Raw genomic sequence first — 18,944 nt, 5'->3', positions numbered from 1 at the left:
TTTTTTTCAGTTTTTTTCCGGTACTGGGAATCGAACTCACGACCTTGCGCTTGCCAGGCAGGTGCTGTGCTGCTGAGCTACATCCCCAGCCCTGCTCATTCTTTATTCAAAATGCCCAGAATACAATTCAAAACTACTACTCTTGTGAAAAACCAAGAAACTCAATTTACAAGGTGTCATGGTTATTTTTCTCTCATTGCTGAGACAAAATACCTGCTGCCCAGAATTAAGGAAGAAAAGGTTTATTTAGCTCACAGTTTATGGAGGTTTCAGTCCATACTTGGCTGGCTCCAAGGCAGAGTGGCACATGGCAGAGAGCCACAGTTCATGGCAGTGGAAAACAGCAAAAGCAACAAGAGCAAAAACGGGAGGGAAACAAGTCTCTTTTCCTCCTTATATTGTATCTTGGCTATCCACCCATACCCACATCATCTCTGTGCCCTCCTCTTGCACAGACTCAGGATGTAGTACTGCTGAGTAACTTAGCCAAGCTTCTAGCTCAAGTTGACACACTATATCAACCATAACACAAGAGAAAAATCAATTAACAAACACCTACCCATGAGGACAAAGATACTGGAATTAGCAAACAACCTGAAGTAGTTATTTTAACTATGCCCTAGGAGGTAAGGCTGAACATTTCTGAATGAATGAAATGAAAGTAAATCTCAGTTCTCCTTTTCCAAAAACAAATACAAACAAACCTCACCAAATGGAAATCTTAGAAAAAAAAAAAAATAACAGAAAAAGAAAGAGCATTATGTAGGAAAAATTCTTGAAAAACTACTGGCTAAAAACTTTTCATATTCAGCAAAAGACGTAAATTTGCAGTTTTAAGCAGCTTAGCAAACTTCCAGCACAATAATCTCAAAAAAATGCATATCCAGACACATCATAATCAAATTGCTAAAAATTAAAGACAAAAATCTGGAAAGCACCCAGAGGAAAACAACATATAAAATACAGGAAAAATGATCTGAATGAGTATGAATTTTTCAGCAGAAATCATAGAGCTGGCAAAGTAGAATAATATTACAAGGTGCTAACAGAAAATAACTGTCAGTGTAGAACTGTACGTCTAGCAATAAACATTATTTTGAAGTTAAAGTAAAATAATCTCAAAGGAATAAAAACGAAGAGAATTAATTTCTAGAAGTCCACTGTTACAGAAATCTTGCCAATAATTAGATAATCTAGATGAAATTAACAAGTTCTCAGAGGAAAAATATCAAACAGCAGACTCACAAAGGAAGACAATTGAGATAGGCCTACAATAAGTAAAAAGACCAAATTTTTAATTTAAAACCTTCCCTCCAAAAAATTCCAAATCCGTATGGCTTAAATGGCCAATTCTTCTAAATGTCTAAAGAAGAATTGAAAATAATCTTTCACAGGTACAGAAATGGAAAAGAAGGAATACTATAAGGTACTACCATCATAACAAAACCAAAAATTCACAAGAAAAATGACATCTCTTACGAGCAAAGACATAAAAACCATCAAAATACTATCAATGGAATTCAGCACGTGAATATTTAAAAGTTGGACTATGACAAAGTGATATTCACAACAATAATGTAATGCTACATTCACAGAAAAAAAATCAATATAATATACCCCCAAAATGGAATAAAACCACATGGCCATCTCAGTGTAAGAAGTCATTTGATAAAATCAACAACTTCTTACAATAAAAACATTCAACAAACCAGCAATAGGGGGAATCTTCCTCCACTTAATGAAAGTTATTACCAAAAAAAAAAAAAAATCATAGCTAACATTTGACCACAGCTAATGGTCAAACACTGGACACTTTCTTCCTATTATCAGGAACAACAGATAAATAAAATAAACTATATTCAGATAATCCAAAAGAAGTCAGGAAAGCAGGGATAGTGGAATGCAAAAGAGGAAACAAACAGAATACAAATAATAAAATTATAGTTCTAAATCTGTATCGGTAACAAATGTAAATGATCTAAACATCAACGAAAAATATTTTCTTGTTGAAATTAAGGAAATTTAACAAATCAAACTGTATTCATGAATCAGAAAAAAATATAGTTGAGATGTAAAGTCCCCTAAAGTTGATCTATAGATTAAATGTAATTAAAATAACAGCAAACTCTTGTTTTTCAGAGATCAGCAAGCTGAATCTAAAATTTACGAAAAGGCAAAGGAATTTCCCCTTAGTATATGTGTTGCCCAAGTGAGCATAGGAATTTTCCCCTAGCACAAAACAAGTTTGTAAATCTAGAATAAAGTTGGAGAACTCAAGTCACCCAATTTTAAGACTTCAGTAAAGTAAACACAGTCAAAAGTGTGGTAGTACTGGTGACGTGACAGAAACACAGATCAGGAAACAGAAAAATCTACAAATAGAGTCAAATATGATCAACTGATTGTTAACAAATGTACAAAGACAATTTAACTGGGGAGAAAAGTAGGCTTTTCAACAAATAATATTGGAACAATTAGATACTCATGGGGCTGGGGATTTAGCTCAGCAGAAAAGTGCCTGCCTGGCAAGCACAAGGTCGTACATTCGATTCCTGGTACCGGGAGAAAAACAACCAAAAAAAAAACATTAGATACTCATATGCAAAAAGATTTTGTTCAACTAAAACTTCATAACTTCTACAAAACATACTTCAAACGAGACCACAGATCATGATGTAAAACTGTAATACTTTTAGAAAGAAAATAAAAAACTGGAAAAAAATCTTTATGGCTTGTGGTTGAGCAGAGTTTTTAGATACGACACTAAAAGCACAACCCATAAGAAAAAACTACTGAAAACTGGATTCTGCAAAAGACAGTGAAAGAATGAAAGATTCTTTCATTCTTTCAGCCTCAGACTGAGAGGAAAATATCTATCCATCATATATCTGATGACAGAATGGGATTCAGAGTGAGGAACTCTTCATCAACAGCAAGAAACCAACCAAACCAACTTTGAAGATGAGGGAAAGATGGAAAAGACTTTATCAAAGAGAACAAACAAGTATCAAGTAAGCATATGAAAGGGTATTTATCATTATTTACAAGGCAAATGAAAATTAAAACCTAATGAGATATTAGAAAGGCTAAAATACTACTGACACTATTGAATGATGCCGAAGAGGCAAAGGGCAACTGGAATTCACACACATTTCTGATGGAGTGCAAAATGGTACAGCCACTCTAGGAAACAGTTGGGTAGTTTCATGTAATGTTGAATTTACACTTATCATATGATCCAGCAATTCCAGGTGTAGAGATTTACACTTAAGAAGTGAAAACTTACATTTCCACAAGATAGTTAGACATTTACAGAGGCTCTGCTTATAATTACCAAAAACTAGAAAGGACCCAAATGGATAAAAGGTGATGTATCATAAATGTAGCACTACTCAAAAGGAAAAAGGAATTGATGATTGACACAAACTATTAAACATGAATGAATCTTGAGAGCATTATGCTGAGTGATTCCATTTATATGACATTCTAGAAAAGATAAAACTATTGCAACAGCATGTCCAATATATATAAATGTGAACCTTGAGTGAATAGTATATGTTTTTCTCCTGTTAGTCTCACTGTTAAACCGCTTCTCGACCTTTTGGCTAAGATCAAGTGTAGTCTCACTGTTAAGCTGCATTTGTAACAGTCAAGGTGATAAAGTCAACAAGCAAACAAATAAATAAATAAATCTGATGCTGGCACAACAACAATAGTGGTTGAAAGAAAGGGGAAAAATAATTGGATGGGTTATGTACCTGTACCAATTCCCCACAGTGAATATAATCATTACGTTCTGTGAGAATGTACTAAAGATTAAAAAAACTAAAATGTTAAAAAAGAATGTCAAAAAAACACTATCCTGACAAAACACATCAATGGCTGTGCAGGGTTCGGCATAAAGGAAGCACACAATTCCAAAGGGGCAGGGTGAGTAAGTTTGGGGTGCGGACTTGTTCTTTGCCTGACTGTGGTGGTGACCCACAGCCTGTCTACACGCTAACACTCGCAGAACCATCCATGCACAAAAAATCGGTTTTATGTTAGTTTTTAAAAATGAACAGAGGAACAATCTGGCACAGTCTATCAAGGCAAGGCAGACCATCTAAGGGCAGAGAAAGGAGCCCTGGGTGAAAAGCAGGTGGGCACTCTGTCTACTGAGAGGCAGACATGGTTTAAAGATTCTTCCTTCCCAATAGGTCAGGTAAAATTGATAATGCGGGGGGGGCTGGGGGGTGTACAGTGAGAAATAGACCATCACTGACAGTGATTTCAAGTGAAAAAAAGAGATAAGTCAATACAGCCTTAAAGGGCTGTGAGCTTTAGGTTTTAGAAAATCTCAAGTCCCTCTTTTCACTTGACTTTTGTCAATTTATTCCTCTATTCCCTGGGAAGTACTTCACAGAAAACACAAAATGCAGCCAGAAAGCGACAAAGGGCACCCTCAGCCACTTTCCAACTGGATTCCATGGCCTACATCTTCTTCTAGCAGTGGGACTGAGACCTCTGTTTGAATGTTCAGCAACTTCTATGGTTTTACAAAACTGTTGACTAACCAGTTAGCTCAGCTGGTTAGGGCCTGGTGCTAATAATAATATATGAGGCCATAAAAAATACAGCTGGAAATCCCACTATTGATTCATCTCATAAATCTTTGACACTAAATGTTTGATTAAATCTTTTTCAATTTCCAGTGCAATCGTTTAGATAAAGAGCCCTCATTGAGACATGGTGAGATACACCACAGAGAAAGAACGGAATACAGGATACAAGAATGCAAGGTGTTGCTCTAACGTCATTATCATTTTCATCTTCACTGCATTCTGGCATATTCTCTTTAAAGTCCCTGCTCTATACATGCCAATAATATTAATGTTTAGAATGCAAATTTTAAAAGGGGAGTTGTTCTGAGAGATTAAATCAATGCATGAGAGTCAGAGGGAATGTATGCAATAGAACCCTTTCCCAGTCATGAATGGAATTCAAATAAGCAGCAGCTCAACTGAACACAGGGTCACAGAACCTCACCCAGCTTTAGGAATCACTCCTCAACAAAGTATTTAGTGACTGTTCACTGGACACAAGGAAGAGTGTGGGTTGCTGAATGATTACAACAGGGTGACATGTCAGCCACCAAAGTGTTTTAATAACCTCATGCGGAAAAACCATACACATACTTTGGGAGAAAAAAGAAAGAACAACGTGATTCACACTCTTCAGATGAAAAAAGCAACGGAAGAGAGAAAAAGAATGAATTTGAAAACTACCTAGGAAATGGCAAGGAAATCTAAATGCATATCCAAGCCAGCGGCCATCCTGTTCTGGGTGGAAAGATGGCACCAGCAGGAAAGCAGCCTCCTGAGCTCAACAGGGCATGTTCACAGAAAAGCTGCTCGGTAGAGAGGCCCCGAGAGAAGGAAGAAGTCCCCCATCTGCTGGGGCTGGGGAGTGTGAGGATAGATAGAGCCTGCTTTGTAGGAAGTGCAGGTGGTTGTCAGCAACAGTGAATCTGGTTATTGTAAAAGCAGTTTACTAGCTCACAAGACTTTTATTATTTAGCTTACGCACTTTTTTTACATAGGGCAGTAATGCAAATTTCAGTTTGAAAACACACAAACATGTACAATGTAGGACACCTGCAAAAAGTACTAATACAATTGTGTCTTATACCATAATTTTCCTCTTTAACACAAGTCTCTAGGTAATATATCCAAGATGGAGAGCTCTGACCACAAAAATCTTATCACAGGCCTTAGACGCAGTTCTGAATTTAATCCGAATAGTCCCATTTGTACCCTCTCTTCCAATACAGACGGACTGACTGCCAGGGACTCAAATGTGTACCCTATTCAGGGCTAAATATCACCCAGTCTTGGAACTGTGTGTGGCATACATACACGTGACTTGTAATATAGTTGGATGAAGACACTAGTGTTACCCCATTTCAATGACTTTGGGAGGAAAGTGGTTCTCATTACAAACCATTAATGTTCACAACTGTTTCTTTTTCTCCAATTTATAAAGTAAAATTATGGAGATTACACACACACGTGGGGGGCAGCCCTTGGGGCTCTGCTGCAAATATGTGCTGATGAGCGGTAGCAGTGGCTGTCGTGGCAGCGCTGGTGAGATTTCTTCTAACCATCAGCATGCACCCTTGGAGAGACAAGAGTTCATTCTTAAATTGCAGGAGCAACAGGAGGGCCCAACAGCACTCCTAGGCTGCAGCCAGGTGGTACCATAGACCGGCTGTTGCAGAAACAGTGTAAACACGTTTTTATACAATTTAATAACTGAGAACAGGGACTGTGTGAATACAAGCCTAGCCTAATTAGGCACAGAAATTCAAATTTTATTTTAAAAACTTCACTAAAATAGCTCCATTAATTGGTATTAAGGCCCTTCTGGTTTTTCTCCGGTACCAGGAACTGAACTCACAACCTTGCGCTTGCCGGGCAGGCGCTTTGCCGCTGAGCTAAATCCCCAGCCCCTTAAGGCCCTTCTGAATCAGAACGTCAGCTAAAATGTTACTAAGACAGCATTACTCAAAAGTAAACTTTTGTTTCTTAAGCTAGGTTACTGCCGCATAGTAGTTCTTGTCCCCAATTTAATGCTTGTGCAGGCAGCTTGATTTGTATCTGCAAGTAACTTTTAATGCGCCTGGGGATTTTTAACACAACCTGACAGTAACTGCTCTTTTACACAGGTTCAGCTTTCCTTCATTCTGTCCTGGGTTTATTAAGTACTCAGCAGGTGTACGTACAGTGCAGACACACACAGTAACATGTAGTTCCTGACCTGAGAAAGTTTGTCATTTAGGAAAGCAAGAACTCACAGTAGTAAATCCTTTTAAACTGTATCATGGCAGTTCCAAGTTCAGACTGGAGCAGAAAATTGTAACTTCTTTCTACTACCAAGCCATACAAAACCATTACAATAGTTAAGAAGGAAGACCCCCCCCCAAAAAAAAAATGAAAGAAAATACCAGAAACAATCAAAAAGAGAAGGAAATGATCTACGTCAAGAATGAAACCCCAGAAGAACCTAGTAAAAAAGGGACGGGTGGACCGCTCCTGAGCCAGCCCCTACTCCTCCAGGGCAATTTGAGAAACAAAAGGTCCCAACAAAATCCTGCGCACTCTCACACTTGACCTCCCAGTTGAAGATGTCTCAGAGGAGGTCTTTAAAAAGTAAATCTTTAAAAAGCAAAATAGAACCTTCAGGAGTATAGCCCCCCACACACACTGAGGGAGGCTGGCAGAGAGCAGAAGTGCCCTGGGGTTGGTCACCATCCAGAACACTGCACTGAGTTTACCCAAAGGAGTAAGGAAGGGTGGCCCCAAGTAACAGGACATCCAAACAGCAAGCAAGAACCAGGTCCCCCAGCTAGAGCCGGTCAGCTCAGGTGCCACATTCCACCTGTGCACTCTCGAGGCAAGGCAAATAGGATTGACTGTAGCCCCAGGAGAAGGCAAACAATTCTAGATGAGGCAGGAAGGGTATCTGGGGGAAGGCATCCGTTCACCGTGGAAGCCAAGTGAAAGGCCTGCCCTGTCAGACACCGTCTGTACTGCGCAGTAAAAGGCGCTGCGCAGCAAACATGGAGAAGGCAAGTCTTGTCTAGAACAGACAGCAGTGTTAAGCAGGAGTCTGGTCTTCACGCCCTGGGTAAAAAGACAATCAATGAAGGATCCTAAGCAGACAAGCAATAAAGAACAACAGAATTATACCATTGTAATCCTCAAAATATGATTTAAGAAAAAAATCACTTGTCTTAGTATCTACCCTAAGGAAGAAGCAAATGATAAATACTGCAAGGTTAATTTACAAGCACCCTGCCCAAGCAAACACATAAACCTGAGTCAGTGATTCACAAGGTGAGGATGACAGTGGCTACAAGATGAAGGTCAGATTGTCCCCTGGTGCCAAGCGGGCTTCTGTCCCACCCCCAGCCTGCTCACATCAGTCTGACCTGGTTAACAGAGGCACAGGGACCTGGGTAACTTCCTGTGAGGGCTGCACTTGCAGAAGCTGGAGAGTCGAGGCTCCTCAGGCGGAGGGCAAGCCAGGGCACTTGACCTTAAACCTCCCCAACTCTACAACCAGTCAAGCCTCTGGAAAGTCACCGTGTGCCCTTGGCCAAGGAAAAGCACTCACACCTGTGCTATTTAAGTGTACATCAGCACTAAACTGAGGGAGAACATTTTTTTCTTGGATTGAAATCTGGTACCCTGGGGCATAGGCCCAACCTAAATGTATTTCCTCAACTATGAAAACAGTCATCTAATTAAAAAACAGCCAAAATAAGTGAGGAGAACTATATGTTCATCAATTTAAGATGTTTTTTGGCACAGAAATACCTCAAAAATGTAACTTTAAAGAAAATTTGGCAAACAATTAGGCCTTAATCACTTTGCCTTGATACCTTTTCAAACATTTTAAACAGGAATGATATCATCACTGTAACTTTATTTCAGAGGGAGCTGACTAAACAAATTTCAGAACGTATTTCCATCCCTGAGTTAAGTGTATAATTGCTCATTTAAGTTATAAAAAAAAAAAAACAAACCACCTCTAGGTCTCTTTTTTTCTTATTAAAATATCCATAAATAAAACTGTATTTTTTTTTCTCCAAGCATCTCTTTTGCCATCTCTCATGAAGATTAGGGTCCTAAAGGCCCGCAGATTTCTCACATGGCTTTTCTCAGACAAAGAGCTACAAAGAAATAGCAAGAAATACAATCTTTCAAAATCCATAGCGACCAAATGCAAAGAAGACTGAAAAATAATCACAAAGACAGACAGACAGACAGGCATTACCCAGCATTCTAAACAAATGTTGTATACCCCTGGAGACTCTTTAAATCATCCATGAAATAAACATCTATTCAAAGAAGAAATTGGCAGTGAGCAGGTTCATATGGTTGCCTGACCCAGTTTTAGGGAAAAGCCTGGTAGTTCACTAAAAGTCTAGGAATGCTGAGCATAAGGCTCACATGGGCTTTAGGGGCTACCAGTGGGGTTAACGGAAAGAGACCAGGACTTGGGATGAAGGGGAAATCTCACATGTTTTCTTCCAGCAGACCATTCTATAGGCACCAGTGTGGACAGCACGAATGCATGTTTCTATGAGGCATGATCAGGAACTGGTCCACGTCACACGTCCCCTCCTCCTCTCAGTAACGCTACACAGGACTGAGTTCAGGGATCAGGTTCTATTCAGTCAACTCATAGCTCTTCCACTTTCAAGCCTTTTCGTCTACTTTCGTCCTGTGTGGTAGCTGTGTAGAACTGCTCAAGAGAAAAGGAAAACTAATCCTTGGAAGGAATAAGGACTTATCCGCTATGTTATCTAATTCATTCAAAGTTAAAGGGCCAAGGTAAACAGAAAATGCAAAATGACTTGCATAAATGTCATAAAAAATTTATGACATTAAGAGGGAATCACCAACACAGATTTCATGATAAATTCATCTGGAATGATCTATCACTTTTGTGTTATCCGTGAGGAGAATGATGAAAAAGTCAATGAAGAACATTTTTAATTATTTTAAATTTTCCACACAAGTCCAGTGGACATCATTAAAAGAATCAGCTCTTATGGAATTTAGTAAATTAGAAGTTTACACTTAAACATTGCTGCTTATAACAGCCCTCCACAGTGTAAGCACTCCAGACCTGTATCTCCGGTAGCAGTCATTTGGGACATAGTACAGAATCACCACAGAGTGACCTACATAGAAATCCCATCAGATTCCCTTATTACTTTATTTACAGCTGAGGAGTGTGAGGCCCAGAAAAGTAGTCTGCTCAGGGTCCTACAGCAAGTCTACCAATAGGGAGGCTTTTGCCTACTAGACCCCAAGTCTACTAACTAAACACCTGGACTTGGGTCCACTCTCCCACACGCTCTCAGGAGCCTACGTATGTATAAATTTAAATGGGTATGTGTCATTTCCACCAGACAAGAGCAAACGAAATGGGTTTAAATGAAAGTAATTTCAAATTTATGACAAGTACACTGCATAAATGTACACAAAGCATTGTGACATCAGTACATGACAAATAAAATAACCACTGTACTGTTATCATCTGATCTGTAGAAGTAAACTCCACAGCAGCAGTGAGAAGACAGCATTTGTACTTTAATGTACAGATTGCTTCTACCCTTAAAACCCTGCAAATATTCTAAAACTGCAAAGACTTGTGAAGCCCTGTGAATAACCAGCCTATTTAAGAGTATTATATTATTCACTCTTCTGTGTTACTACTCAGGGTGCTCAGCACCCACCACCACCAGTTATTTTTAATTAACAGTGCTCAACAAGTACAACAGAAGTTTCCAATGGATGCCTGTTGAATTTATTTCCTATGCAATATTTCAGGTGAGACGGATGTGCAGTCACCTTCTCTGGTGGCTCAGTGCCTTCCTCTGTAAAACGAGGCGAATACTGCTACCATCTCACAGAGCTATGTGGGCATTAGATGGTGCACTCACAGAAAGCACTGTTGTAGCACCTGTGTAGACCCCACTGCATGTTGGAATTCATTCTTGTTACATCTAAATAAATTGCTCTCTTGCTCCTGAACACACAAATAAGAAGGGAGAGACATTACAAGCAAAGGAAAGGCCTAAAGCTGAGGGAACAGAAGATCTGAATACATACAGCCAGATAAAAGAAGCAGGCAAGTCCAAGATTCTGGAGCCCCTGACTGTAGAGCCCTGTCCTCTGGCACAACAGAATCTTTGGTGTCCATAATCATGGCCCGGCATAGGAAGACAACGTCGGGCTACATTCCAAGCTGGCTGCTTCCAAAGGCAATTAAATATATAATATATTACAGAAAATTTTCTTCCAAAATGGGACTTTAAAAAAAAATACACAAAAACTTCATGCTTAAAATGGATTTTTAAAAATTCAGCTTCAGCATTCTGGAAAACTCAGCTTTCTGAAGGGTTTGATCTATGAAGACACAGAGCCAAGGTATTTCTTCCTCCGTTATTTTGTGCAACATCTATTAAGCCACCAAGCTAGTGTACGAGTCTTTCTAACAATTCTGCCAAATGACCTTTCAGGAGACAAAGGTGGAAAAGGAGAGAGCAAAGGCGGGCACAGGTAGGAAAAAAAAAAAAAAAGGACTAAGAGAAATCAAAACACAGAGGAATTTGCACATCACTGATATTACCTGATGGATGGGAGGCTGCCCCCTCCTATCTACCCAGCTGTAAAATCTGGGCTAATCCTTGGCCTAACATTCCTCTTTCCTGGAACTTACCACTGCGGCTCACCCTGGAAAGACTGCTCAGCAATGCCCAGGAAGTAGTATTTTAATATACGCCAGGGGAAAGCTACCAGTGGGAAAAGCATGTTGGAGGGAGACAGGACTTCACGGCCTGCACATTTCAAGCTCTACTGAAAGTAAATCAGTATAAAATTTCACCAATAAAATGAGAGGACTCAGTGAAAGCTGCTAAGGTTCCATTGTTGGGTCGTATCAGCCAGCAAGAAGGGCAGCTACCCTCAAGGGGCCACTGCCATCGTCTTTAAGAGCTGATTCAAAATATGCCTCTCTGGAGAAATTTCCCTGTCTCTTCTTAAAATCCCTGCAGCCCACATAAATGCAGCCTTCATGATCTCCAATTGCCAAGCACACAGTCTCAAATATAGATGGGAAGAATTCCGAGAGGCCCATCTGAGAAGTTGTCTCATGATTTCCCTGAAAGAGAAAGTGAGACAAAGCCCGAGATGAGGGGACAGAATTTCTCTACCCTGCGCCCTTGCACATTCATAAGCTGCAGAAAAGAAAGAACAAATGACACTGTAATTTTAAAAACATCTTCCTTTCTACTAGGCTGAGGCTCCAAGAGAGTGACAGCCATGTTATCCCTGTCTAACACCCAGTAGAGGGCCAGGCTTACAGCCACCCTCAGTAAACAGTTACTAAGCAAATGAATGGAGGGTGGGCAGGCAGAAGGGGATGAGCAATTAGGGCCATGACCAATAGGTCTCATGACTTTGCACTGAAAACGTGATAATGACAGCAGGGCTGCAGGCACGAAGACTCAGGTGCCCAGTTGTGGTACTGACTTGGGCATTTCTGCAGGAATCAGTCCTGGGTAAGTCATTCAATATCTATGAGCTTCAGTTTCCCTAATTTGAGAAGCGGAAGAGGGGGTGGCTCAATTATCTGTTTCTTGTATGAGATTATTGGTGGGATCAAAAACAAAAGACAAAAGCTCTTCCAGTAACTATTACGTACTATGTAAGCATAGCTTGTAACAATGCAATTTATGTACAATCAGCACTGCAACAGGTCTCACTGTATGAAGCACTTCACACGTGAGAATGTCACCTTATATTTCTAAAGCATTTCTTTTTGAGTAGCTTTTACGTTTGTTTCTCTGTAACTGTGTTGTATATTGGTACTATTATCCCCACTCATAAAAGTAAAAGAGCTGAGACACAGAAGATTCAGGTCATGTGTCATTGTAAAGAAGCAGGACCATTTTCCATCCATTTACTCTGCTGTGTCTTTGTATGATGCATCAGTCTTGGCAATAATTACACTAATGGGGCCAGGATGGTGAGTAGAGCCCAATAATTCAAATCTTGCAACAAAAACATGCAGATGGCTGGAGTTGGAGACAGGGGAAAAAGTAAATGCAATGGAAATGACCAATAATAAATCCTGCAAGATTTCTTTGGAAATGGCTTCTCATTCCTGACAGCCAAATCCTGGCTTTCATGACCTTTCAAAGGCCAAATTATGGTTGTAATCAGTTGGCTATCAGAAGCGTAGGCCAAAAGCCACTCTAAAATAACAAAACCAAGGGCAGAGGTTAATCTGAACCCTGACCATTAAATAGTTATATACTCAGTGCCTGTTCATGAAGATATGGCCACAGTTTAGTCTGGGGAATCCCACCCCAAATTTGGGCCTGCTGAGGTGAAGGTTCAAGCACTGCTCTGTCGGGTTCCTGGAACCAGATTCCAAATCTAGCTGCCAGTCCCCCCAAGGCCATCACAACCCTCAGCACTGGCTTGAGTTGCCTGCTCCCAATCTTTTATGGCTGGGCAGTGGTAACATCTAAATTACAAGCTCACCTGCTACGGCCATCGCCATGACCACAGCCCTTGTGCAGTAAGAAGAGGAGCTCAGGGGCTGGAGAGCCCACCTACAAAGGTCTTATATGCAATATCCGTGACCCCTTGTGACCCACAATTGCTCTAAGAACTCCTCCTTTCCCCACATTCATGAGCCCTAACATTCACCAGCCCCGCCAATCTTGCAGCCTAGTTCATTTCAAGTCTCCCCTCAGAAAGGCACTGATTCACAGCAAGACTGCCTGTTTTCCGTGCTTCTGCAACTGCTTTACAAAAAGGGTTCATGAAATGGAAAGTGATAAGCCACAGAGGGCAGGAGAAAAAGCATTTCTTCAGGGCACATAATAGAAACAATTTGGATGCTCCATCATTACCAGAGCATCTCCTCCTCACCCCCTGTCTAATGCTCTATTATCTTGTGTCCTGAATCCCAACTGCTTCTAGAAGAAAGTATTCAAGTTTGGGCTAATGGCATCAAAAATAGCATTTTTACACGATAAAAATGTTGAGGTCAGTGTTCACAAGCCCTTACCCTTTTCCTGGACCCCAAGTTATTTTGTTTTCATTTATAACTGAAGAATGTCATGACTTTTCCCAGCTGTCAGAAGCCCATAAATGCTGTTCTACTGTAACAGTCCTAGCCCAAAGCTCTGCTGGTAATCACCTCTCCTGAAACCCTCAGCTCCTCCGAGAACCTCCTCTGGGCTCTGTTTCTCAACAGAGCAAAAGCCCATCAAGGCACATCCACATCACACATGTTTGCTTTAAAAGATCCCTGGCCTTCCTTTTCTGGAATATGCTTTTTCACAAGGCAGAGGCTTCGTGAAGGCAAGTCATTAATGTGTGCCAGCCTGCTCCTTGCAGGAATAACCCATACCCTATCAGCTGTGCGAAGGGTCAAAGGAGGAAATCTTCTAAATTCTAAATTCTCTGTATTCAATAACATAGTCTTTAAAACTAAAGAATCAGATTAAGATAATGGACAGGATATAAAAGATCGTTTAGAACCACCCATCATCTCACTGCTGAGTTAAAGTTAGAGTGACTTGCTTAAGGCCTCAAGGCGTGGTTGTCTTTGTGAATGCCACAAGAAACGTACGGCTGGAATGGTTCTCCAACCTTAATATGCAGCACATCCCTTGCCAATCATAAATTATAAAACATCAGCTAATCTCCCTGGCGCACTTGTTCTGTGCTAGACACTGCTAAATGTTTGTATACCTCATCTCATTTAATCCTGCCAACCACCTGTGAGCCTGTGAGGGCGGTCTCGCTACCTCTAGCCAGCCTGTACACTTCAACATGCCATACACACAGATACATGTAGATTCACAGACACGGATCTTCTGGCTTTAGTTCAGAGGAAGCTCTAACCCCTCGCTAGAAATGGGCACACCTGCAAGTAAGTAATCCCCACTCACCACCAGGAACATGACAAATGATTCTCTGGGTCAAGTCCTTCCTGAGTTTTCCCTTGCCTCAAGTCTCCCAGGTCTGGAAGTTCTTGTGATGTTTTTATAGCACATGGAACTTTCTCTCCCAGATTTGCAGGTTTTCAATGGGATGAGCGCCAGCACCAGTCCCATCTGTCTCAGAAAGCCTTCTCTTTTGCCTCCACCCAGCCCCTACTCCCCACCGCACACCTCATGCGTCCATCTATCAAACGCCAAAGCAGTTATTGTTAACCCTGCACTTACCATACTGTACCACATAATTTCCATAATTGTACATACTGCAGAACTTGCCTCTTTTAAGCATTTTTTATTGTTCCACAGAAGAGAGAGTCTCGTGGATGGAGCAATAGAGAAAGATTGACATGACAGGACACTTAGGAACAAGAAGAGCTTCCTTGCCAGGTGTGGTGGTGCACGCCTATAATTCTAGCACTCAACAGGCTGAGGCAGGAGGATCGCTGCAAGTTGGAGGCCAGCTACACAGTGAGTTCAAAGCCAGCCTGAACTAAACAGTGAAATCCAGGCTTAAAAAAAAAAAAAAAAAAGCTTACTTGAGCTGGACCCCAGCTTAAACTCATCAGGTTTGTGTCCCACCCCACCCGCCTAGGCCCAGGCCATGAATGTGACTTGTATGTCCTCTGCCCCAAGGTCCTATCAGGAGTTATCAACAGCATTCACCGAGGGGCTGACAGAGCTTGAGTGGATATAAAAATAATCAGAAGCCATAAAAACACAGACTGAAAGGAAATAGAAGAAGTAGAGGTGAGCATATTTATGGGGTAGAATTAGAGATTTTTATTTTCTTTTTTGTCTTTTCACTTATCGTTTAGTTCACATTATTTACATAATAGTATCATAAGCTCTCCCATAGGAAGAAGTTCAGATGCTGCTGTTGGACGAACATGGGTACAAAGTCACCACTTACTTGCCATGCGACCTCAGGCAAGGCATCTACCCTCTCCACGTCTCAGTTCGCTCCCCTGTAAAAATGGACTACTTCTACCACATCAGTTGTGAGAACTAAACAAGACAACCGTACCTCTGTCACAGAGCTTTTTCTAGGCATGTATAACCTATAACAACTTTATAAATTACAGGCTTGGCACATACTAAGCAATTCATAAATGCTATTATTAAGATAATAATTATTATACACCTGTTTGTCTCAGTTGGGTGTTATCTTCCTGGATACTGCCAAAGTGTCTTACATAAGTACAGGCAGGCATGAAGAATTCCAGTATACCTTGATACCTGAGGGTACACCATATATAATATGTATCTACCCGAAGAAGAGGCCTGAATCTTTCACACTTAGAGAATAACAAATACTAACTGTAAACACTAAAATTCTTTACTCCTTCTCTCCTCATCCCCAGCAAAAATAGAGGGGGAGGCAGGGATGAGAAGTATCATTTAAATCATTATTAATTATAACTTCAGAGGTTATGAAGCTTTGGGCTAAAAGGGCTGAGAGGACTGGCTTGTTGAGAGTTTGTTTGGGGTTAGTTTTTTTTCTTTTTTTCTTGCTCAGAAACAAAAATTAAGCCAGGTGTGGTGGTACACATCTGTAACCCCAGGACTCAGGAGGCTAAGGCAGGACTGCTGTGAGTTCAGGGCCAGCCTAAACTCAGGGCCAGTCTGAACTCAAGGCCAGCCTGAACTACACAGCAAGGCCCTGTCAAAAAAAAAAAAAAAAAGATTTTATATACCAAAAATAAATGAATGAAGCAAAAATTAATAATGTTGACCTGGTCTTTAAAGGGCCTCTGAATAGGATTCACTCAAATATCATGAAGAAGGGAATCCACAAAGGCCATTCACTGTCTTACCTGCTGGTAAGTAAATTACTTCATTTACACCTAACCTGCATCTGACTCAGAACCGCACTCCCAGACCTGGGAGCTCTACATCATCCCCACCAACCATGGAACTTACAGGGAGAGCAGCGCTGAGCCAGCTGAGGAAGAACAGTTCTACTGTTGTTGCTTTGTTTTTACATTTTTAACAGCTTCTCTGAGATATAATTCACATTTCAAACAGTTCATTCATTTAAAGTATAAAATGCAATGATTTTTAACATATCCACACCACAATCAATACAATTTTAGAGCATTTTTATCATCTCAAAAAGGAAACTCATTATCTTTTAGCTATCACCCTCCCATCATCCTACCCACCACCCCCAGCTGCAAACCACCGCTGATCCACAGAATTCGCAGCCTCTATGGATCTCCCTATTCAGGACTTTCTTATTAATAGAATCATATGCTTTGTGGTCTCTTGTGACTGGCTCAGCTGCTTTGATTTAAATTATGCTCTGAACAGAGTAATACCCAATTAATGGTAAAGAAGTCCATTGCACAAATGCATTTATAAACTCCTCTATTCCAAGGCAATGCATTTTGAAGACAAAGAGTACAGTAAACCTCATTATCTTCCACATTCCTCACAGATCCATCACTGCCTAAAACACAGTGACACGTTTGGGAAGTGTTTGAGATAAAACAGACATACTAGAAGAACAATAGGGGAAAAAAATATTTCAATTTGAATAAAATTAAAGATCTAAAAAGCTGGTCAGAGCCTCAACTTTGGGAGGATAATTACTCAGGAACCTAAGAGCTCTCAAGTTAGCTGTCATCAGAAGAAGCTTTCTGTGTGCCTTTCATAACACAATTAAACACTTGCTTGCCTCCCTGTTCTTAATGTATGCTTTACAGAAGTGGAGGATCTCCCATGAAATTTGTTTCAAACTACTTGGTTAAATTAGCAATTTCTTGCTTTGAAACATGGAAACTGACTGGTAGGTGTTGATCTTTTAAAAATAATCAAATTTTAATGAACACTGGGAGAGTTAAAGAAATCATTTCACATCCAGGTAATTTATCTGGACATGGCCATTTAGTGGCTCCTAATTTAGACTATACGAACTGCTATTTTACATGAATTAACTGAGGTGAAATACTAATATTTATTAATATTAAAACAACCAAATGGTTTCACCCCAAAATTCCCTTGTTTAGAATGTGCTTTACAGATACACTGAGAAAATCATGCCAAAATTATATACACGTTTTTCTGCCAAATTTTGATGGGATTAGAAACACCCTTGACCTTATCAATGAAATACCAAGCTACCAAGATGAAGAATAAAGCACATTAGTAGAAAAATGATGTAAAAAGATCTCCAGAATAAAACTTTATGTAAAAAAAGTACAGACAGGGTAATAACACTATTAATTTCATGTATACTTTTAAAAGGAAATGTACATAAGCAAGACTATAAGGCTTTTAAAAATACATTCTTAGTTTATACATAATACTAAATAGTATTTCATATGCAATAGGAGTTAATAACATTACATAATTATGATAACTTATGTCTTTAGATATCATATGATCTAATCTGGTAGAGGAAGAATGGATGTGCCTTGAGACCATAATGTTAAGTGAAGTAAATAAGACGCACAAGCTGAAGTGTTACATAGTTTCTCTTATATAAGAAACCCAAAATATAAGTAAAGAGCAAAATAAAAGGTAATGGAAAATAAGGAAATAGATCTTTTGCAGAAAAGAACCAAGAGATGGAGAGAGGGGAGAGAAGGCAAAAGGGAAGGTGAAGAGAAAGCATTAAGATGTGTGACATGCCTGCATCAACTCCCCACAGGGAACATAATCATTATGTACTGCAGACATGCACTGAAAGTAAAACTTTACAAAAATAATAACACTGTTTTCAGAACAACAGCAAAAAACCCCACACAAGAACAACTTGTGTTAATCAAAAGATCCCACAAAGTGAAAAGAACGAGAGGTTTTCACACAACACATACAACCAATGAGATACTGTGTCCTACACATATAAAAATGCCTATGGATCAATAAGGAAAAAAATTCAGTGAAAAAATAATCCAGAGAATTAACAGAATAGAAATTAAACCCAAACTTCATAAAGAAAGAACTCTGGTCAATTAAACACTTAAAAATATGTATTCAACTTCACTGATAATCAGGAAAACATCAAACTGAAGTTACGAGAGAGAATTTTGAATTACCCAACTAGCAAAAACGTTGATGTCTGAAGATTCCAGGTGTGGGCAACCACATAAAGCAATAGGAATACTCCCACACTGTTGGTAAGGGTATTGACTGGACAACACTTTGTAAGGAAGACACACAGCTCTTAACCGAGTGATTCTACTTCCACAAACATATCCTTTACAAACGTATCCTTTACAAACGTATGGCCATGCATACCAGGAGACAGGTACGGAGACTAGTCTTAACACCACTTAATACCTCAAAACTACACAACCATATATCAAACATGCAGAATATTCCTACAATAGGGTAACATCTTGTAAGAAAAATGAAAATATGTATG

At 39.9% G+C, this 18,944-nt stretch overlaps 1 protein-coding gene across 10 annotated transcripts in view; it reads right to left on the bottom strand.

Annotated features, from left to right (window-relative positions):
• Positions 1 to 18,944, bottom strand: part of Cacna1d (calcium channel, voltage-dependent, L type, alpha 1D subunit) — a gene marked incomplete at its 5' end in the record, with an annotated part of 346,833 nt that overhangs the window by 276,992 nt on the left and 50,897 nt on the right.

The sequence above is a fragment of the Chinchilla lanigera genome, unplaced genomic scaffold (assembly GCF_000276665.1).
Source record: "Chinchilla lanigera isolate Chin_1 unplaced genomic scaffold, ChiLan1.0 scaffold00029, whole genome shotgun sequence".
NCBI lineage: Eukaryota > Metazoa > Chordata > Mammalia > Rodentia > Chinchillidae > Chinchilla > Chinchilla lanigera.
This window is presented reverse-complemented; position numbering and strand designations above follow the sequence as displayed.